At 52.6% G+C, this 7,011-nt stretch overlaps 1 protein-coding gene across 1 annotated transcript in view; it reads right to left on the minus strand.

The window, feature by feature from the left end:
* VWA2 (von Willebrand factor A domain containing 2) overlaps positions 1-5,349 on the minus strand; it is a 29,279-nt gene extending 23,930 nt beyond the window's left edge. The window contains exon 1 of the mRNA XM_040606828.1: positions 5,284-5,349. The gene's annotated coding sequence lies outside the window, so the exon portion shown is untranslated. The remainder of the gene's footprint in view (positions 1-5,283) is intronic.
* Between the last annotated feature and the right edge of the window lie 1,662 nt (positions 5,350-7,011).

Here is a 7,011-nt window from a genome sequence, read left to right on the forward strand (position 1 = left end):
TAACCTTAGATTTATCGTTCAGTGCTGCTGTCTGGCTTCCTCGGTTTCCCCAGTTTTTGACACTGGGTGCCAACACCCCCCATGTTTCCATAGGTGAGAAGACCCTATCAACACACAGGCGTATGCCCAGGGATGCATAAAACTTTAAACCCCAGGAAAAAAACAAACTTTAAACCCCAGGAAACAAGCCAAACTTTAAGCAACAGAAACTTCTCCTCTGGGCAAGCTCTTACCTTCTCAAGAGTGGGTGAGACCCCTGCAGCGATGGGTTTGTCTCGTACTAAAGCATCAGTCTGCAACCTTCCCCCTGCCAGGGGAACCTCTAGCACCCACCCCAGACACACCTGGTCAGAGGAAGCCCACTTAAGCCCACGCATCTTGCACCCCTCACATCAGCAAAGGCAAGACACCACCAGCAGGTCCAGCTCAGTTACCTGCACCGGTCCCTAATGAAGAGGGGACGAAGGAAGTGCTGTCAGGGATTACAGACACAGTAACACTCCGTGTCTTGCAGTGCTCTGCCCAGTACCCGGTGCTTTACAAGCATCACCCCCCAACGCCTCCCAGTGCCCCTCCGGACTGCCACTGCCGAATTAACAGAACCCAAGTGTTGTTTTAGTGAAGGGAGGTAAACACAAAACATGACTTCATCAAGGAAGCTCTTGTGTCCCTTGATAGCTTTAAGCCCTGGCACATGGCACAGAGGTAAGGTCATCCTTCTGCCACTCCCCAGGACGCTGTTTCCAGGAGCTAATTACAGAGCACACAACACCCAAAGGAGGACAAGCCTCTGCCTGACACCAGATGTGACAGGTTGGAGGAGGGGCAGATTTCTGGTTGTTTTCATACAAAACATTGACAAGTCAAGATGTTTCTACAACTTGGGTTTATCTTGGGCTTAAATCAACTAATGTGTAGGATGAATTCCTTGCCTTTCAGCCCAGCTAGACTCTCCAGGAATTCAAAGAAAGCTTCATCATCACACTCTGCTCATCAGCATTAGCCCAGGATTAGCAGCAGCCCGAGAACTTTAGACACCGGTTTTGCTGGGAGACGGGCTGGTGAGTGAAGGATCTTTTCATTTTATCTCCCTGGCCATTAAGAAAGGGAATTTCAAAATGTCTGCATTAGTGCTGAGTTAAAAATAATCTTTCTTTTTTAACCACACACATTCAAAACTCTTATTTCTTGTACCCCAATTCTCACTTGGCCACATAAAAGATGAAGACAACTTATGCAAAGCTAAATACGAGCGTAAAAACGTGTACCTTACTTGGAGGAGTGAGACTAGAGGGGGAGAAAAGCTCTTCTTGACAAGTATCTTCCCAACATGTCTTTCATCATCTGTAGAATGTCTGAGCTTGCTTATTCTTACTAATGAGACAAAACCAAATTGTGACATGAAAACACGGTGAACCCAACACCACCAGCCACCGTAGTCACCTGGATGTCGAATCGGGTCTAACTGCACAGCCATGCCTACAGCAGGGCAGGCACCTGCCTGAGAAGGGATCTGGAAACCACTGTGGGCCCACGTCTCTGTGAGAAGGGGACATGGCTTGCAGCTGGCACGAACCGCTACCACAAGATCCCGTTCCTACACAGACTGTTACCAGAGCAGTTGACATCACGTGCACTACTTAGGGGCAAATGTCACCCTTTTACTGGGACAAGTAGAAGGACTTAAAAGTACCAGGCAGCTGCTTTAATTACCACTCCTTCTCATCTCAGAGACCTGGCTGGCAACAAAAGGCATCTGCAGCTCATTTTTCAAACCATCCCTCTTTTATTTAAGAGTAGGAAAGAAAGCAGAAGAGATTATGCTGTATATTCATTAAAGTGTATTCTTAACAAGGCAAAGCAACCCCCTGTCCCTGCAGTTCTAACTCGGTGGTTCCCTTCAGCGGTGCTCGGTCTGCTGGGGAGGACCTGGCACCGGCTTGCTGAGGGCAGCCTGCTGCTAGGGGCTCGGCTGACCTTCAGGTGGAGGAAGGGAAGAGAGGAGGTCAGTTTTGCTGCCCCCTCTTTCAGTCGCCCTCAGCCTGTTTTCCAGAAGTAAAATTTACTTTTTTCTTCTTGCCTAGGTTTGGAGGCAGTGGGCCGCCTCTGTTGGGAACCTAGGCATCCCCTCTGCCCAGCCACCAGCACTGCCCTGGCTGGGGCAGGGGCAGCTACTGGTGGGAGCAGGAAGATGATAGGTAAACGTTTAACTTCTTAAAACACACACATCACAAATTTCAGTACAAAACTTCTGACAGTTTTGTTCTCCAAGTGATAAACAAGATTAAGCTTCCATAAGACGTTCCACAAAACCAGCCTGTTTATCCACACACACAGAGCTCTGCAGCAAATGATAGTTTTGACAGGGTCTTTTCGCCCATGCAATAAGGGCTCCTGTACATCAAGTGACCTTGATCTTGCAGCACTGCTCACATGGGGTACCGTCAAAATCAACATACAGCAAATTAGGTCCTGCACAACCCACAAGTTACGGAATAAAAACCACTGTTGTGACCTGTGAGCTTGTACTAAACTTACTGTGTCACTTGTTCTGACAGAAGTGCTCATGCTGCTGGCTTTGCCTGGAGCTAGAGCAGCAAGAGTGTCTCCATGAATGTCTCATCTTTTTTATCTTTTGCTGGATGCTGCATGCAAGACCACCCAAGGGAGGCAGAGCCTCAGCACTGCAAGCACTCAGCACTTGCTCGCAGCAGCAGGCAGCTAGTGCAGATGCTGGGAAGAAACCTTCTGCGGAGTGGCTGAGGAAAGGGGCACCGTGATCTGCAGGAACCTGGTGTCTCAGGACAAACCAATGGCAGCACAAGAAAATAAATAAGTAAACAATATAATTACATTGAGATTATGAAAGAATGCAGATAAATTGGTCACATACCCTGCTGACAACTACCCATTTGAGGCTATGGGCCCCAGTGCAGTTACTCTGTCCCGTTGCCAAGGCTGTGCAATCTGGGAAGGCTGCAACTGGGTGCCAGGCTCGGGGCCTGACCTGCATCACCTCACACCAGCCAGAAACATGCACAACTGAGATGGATCAACTACTGATCCATGTAAACCATGAGCAGGTGTGAATGGTTCCCAAAGAATCAGGTGGGAAAGGACCAGGTGCTCCCCACCCTTGCAGCGGGCAGCTTGCTTGTGCGTATCAGCAAGATATCTCTCTGCTTCATTCCTTAGATGTACCACCCTGCCTTTGTCCAAAAGCCTCCCAGTGGGACAGGAAAGACATCAGGTTTGTCACCTCCTCTTACAAGACAATAAACCTCCGTTATTTCACTTGGTGGTATCCCTGTCCCGAGAGCCTCCCCTGCAGGTGTTCCCAGCAGTGCTAAAAGGGGTGCTGGTCACCTGCAGCTGAAGCAAACCATCAGCTAAAGAGCATCAGCTGGTCGCTAATGAAGCCAGGCCTCAAACCACAGGCACCTGCTAGCTGGCTTAGAAGGACAAACTTCAGTGTCACAAGCAGGAATAAGGACTGAAAGACTGCAGTGACAAGCCTCCCTTTTGAGGAAACAAAACTCTGTTCTGTCCTTCCCCAAACACCCAATACTGCAGAAAAGGAAGAATTCCGCCCTTCCAAGCCAGTCAGTTGCAGTGATTACCTACAGCAGAGGCTGCAGGGAGAGAGGAAAAATCGTTTTTTGACATCTCTGGCATTCAGTTCAGCTGTCAGAACGTGAGGCAGTCTGCCCTCATCTCAGCGCACGTAACACCAAGGTGTTCCTGATCACCTCATACTGGCTGCTTTTACAGAATTAACCCCAATTCACACTTATCCTCCTGCTGCATCTCTGTGAGCCCCAGAGACAAGCCTGGGAATTTTCTCCATGGCATCACTCCCGCAAACACATACAAGCCGTTACGTGCATGCATTCCCAAGGCGGCGCTCTGTGGGCCCTTGCTAAAGGGGCTTTAGAAAGTGAGAATTTTCCATGGGTTTTTTTGCAGAACTGTGGTAAGGTCAAAAGAGTCATTCCAAAGACTTATTCCTCTTCGAGCCTTCCTGGAAAACCCCAGACATCTTCAGGAGCACACACTGAAGATGATGTGGTTATCTACCCCAGCACACACGCAGCCTCCCCTCTGAAGGAAGTGGGAAAATGCGGTTGTGTGTGGGACCTGTCTCCTGGTGATGCCTCATCTCCACTACACAAAATAAAATTGAAGTTAACTAGCAGAAGCCCCCATGAAGTCATTTTCACAATTTCCAGGTCACGTTTAAATGTCTGTTCACATTTTCCCAGGTAACTCGGAAGCAGGGTCCTGCCACCTCCCTGTTCCCTTTCCACTCCAGGCCACTGGGGCTGGTATCTTCATCCCTCTTTAACATGTGCAGAAACCAAGACTGAGAGAGACAAAGCAACTTGCTCACAGGTGCATGAATTTGGAGCGCAACCAGCCTGAGTTCTCCGGCCACCGCACCCCCTACAGGGAAAGCTGCCGTTGCACGTACTCAATGACGGGCACTACTCTTAATTTCTTTAACGAAGTGCGAGTGTCTGGGCATGTTACAGACACCGTTCCGGGGTGGGGGTGTCCTTCAGTCTTTGCTCGATCGTGACTTGATCAAGTGGTCTTCGTGGCTTCTGCAGAAAGGTTTTCATCGAGGACGTGAGACAAGAGACGCCTGAACGACTGCCCCAGCGCGTTCTGCACCTTCCCCCGGCCGCACCCCAAGGCCGGGGCAAAGAGGTTGATTAAAGCGTTAAAGCACGGGGCAGCGCTGGTGTGCGGGGGGGGTGTCTGTTGTTTTAATAACCCGGCACGGCGCTATCTGTTCATTACAGTGAACACGTTCCTCCCCGGGGGCCGCAGCAAAGCTCACACCCTCGGGGCACGGGGCAACCGGACCAGCGGCAAAACACCGGGGGGCGGGGGGTCTCAGCGTGCCCCCGCTGCTCCATCTGCTCCTCGGCTCGGCAGTGGGGCTTTGGGGGGCCTTCTGCCACCGCCCCCCATCCCGGCCGCCGCCCCGCGCCCTGCGGAGGGGCCGGGAAAGCCTCGCTGCCGCCCGCCCCGGCGAGACCCACGGGCCGGCCCCCCCCCTCCCCGCCCCGGGGCCCCCTCCCCGGCCGCCGCCGCGGAGCTCACCCGGCCCCCGCAGCCCCCGCGGCCGCCGCCCGGGAGGGCCGGGGCAGTCGGAGGGGCCCGCACCCCGCTGCGCCGCCGGCCCCCCGCCTGCCCAGCCGGGCCCGCACCCCCGCGGCGGAGCCTGGGGATGCCCTCAGCCCAAACGGGGGGAAAGCGGCCAGCGCCGCGCGTTACCTCCCCTCCGCGGGTCCCCGGCGCGCAGCCCCTGGCACCCGGTGGCTTTGCGAGCCGCCTCCGTCACGCTCGAACTGCGCTCAGCTGCGACAGCCCCCCCCGCTCCCCCCTCACCGCCCGCCCTCCGCAGCGGCACGGGCGGGGAAACCCCACCCCGAGCACCCGGGTGCCCGAGGGATCACGGGAGGCTCGCGCCGCCGGCGCCGCTCGCCCAGCACAGCGCGGCTGAGGGCGCCGGGGCCCGGGCCCGCTCACCGCCCGGCGGCAGCGGCGGGGCGGCAATAGCGGCACGGGCGGGGCGGCTTCGCACCCCGCGCTGCCCTAAGGGAAGGCCGTTGCGCTCCCCGCTTTGCTTTGAGAACTTTCTTCCCCTAGCGCATGCTTTTCCACACAAACCCGATGCTCTCCCAGTGCACGCAAGTACCAGATACACACCTCCAGGAATTATTTAGAGGGCTCATTTAAAAAACTGTGGGTTGGGCTTTTTTGCTGGTTTGGGGTTTTTTGGTGTGTGTTTTTTGTTGTTATTTTTGTTTGTTTACAACTGGGGATATGCAACTGTAGGAGCAGAAAAGCACTCTACAAATTAGTATTTTTTTGAAGTGTTAAACATCACATAGTTTGGAATTAGAAAATGTAGTTATATAAGTGGATTTAAGTAAATAATAAGATTATTCTGCTAAGAAAAACTATAGTAAAGTACCAGACCCCATTCCTAGACCAGCCCTCCTTACTCTGCTTTTCACTTCTTTCCTCCAGTAGGACACGCGGTACCCCCCATACTGACCCCGTAGGCAGCCCTTACCCTCGGAAGCCGAGCAATGTAAGAACTCCACGGCAAGAATGAGGACAGAAGAGCTGTGCCGTCGGCAGCCAGCACCTGGACCCCGCTCAGCTGTTCCCTGTCCCGCAAAGGTCTGGCTTGGTGTGAAAGGGTACATAATCAGGCTAGATTACACGCACCCACCACCGAGCAGCAGCTCCCGCAATAAGAGCCAAGGAAGAAAGCAGCAGCAGAGCCATTAATTTTAAATACTGTGGCACTACTTGATGGCCCAGCTTTGGAGAGAACATTTGTCTTACACGATAGGGTTACCACAGCATAGCTGTGAAAAACCTGCAATTCTAAAAGAAAAAAACCAAACATTAAGAGGATCACAGTTACTGTGCTCTCAGCCCCCCCCCAGGGAAATCTAACAGATTGAAAACAAAGGTCACAGCTAGGGATTGATTCAGATTAGCTAATAGTTTAGAGAGTAATGCAGTTCTCAGGAGGTTACAGGAACCTGGCTGGAGCTACCAAACAGGGCCTGGCACAGCCCAGCTGGTGCCGGATCCCACTGGGAAGTTCTCCCTGACCCCCCAGGGTCAGCTGTGCTGCCGGCAGAAGGAGCAGCAGACCACTGAAATACACACACTGTGACTGCGCAACACTCTTGTAAATAAAATAAGCATCTTCCAAAAAAAGTAAAACTATATTTAGGAGCAGAGGTGTCAAGACCCACTGGCAGGAGGAGTGTGAAAGCAGACAGCAAGGCCTCAAGAGTCCAAGCCTCAAGACAGCACTGACTTTCAAAAGCACCGTACCACCTTAACGGGACAGGCTTCCTCAGCACCTAACGCGTGCAAGTACTGGTAATTGCACAGGATTGAGCACTTTCAGTCAAGTATCTGGCACATCTCTTCTCACACAAAACTCAACACCTATCAGTAATTTCATAATCTGTG

This window comes from Falco naumanni, chromosome 9 (assembly GCF_017639655.2).
Source record: "Falco naumanni isolate bFalNau1 chromosome 9, bFalNau1.pat, whole genome shotgun sequence".
NCBI classification, from domain to species: domain Eukaryota; kingdom Metazoa; phylum Chordata; class Aves; order Falconiformes; family Falconidae; genus Falco; species Falco naumanni.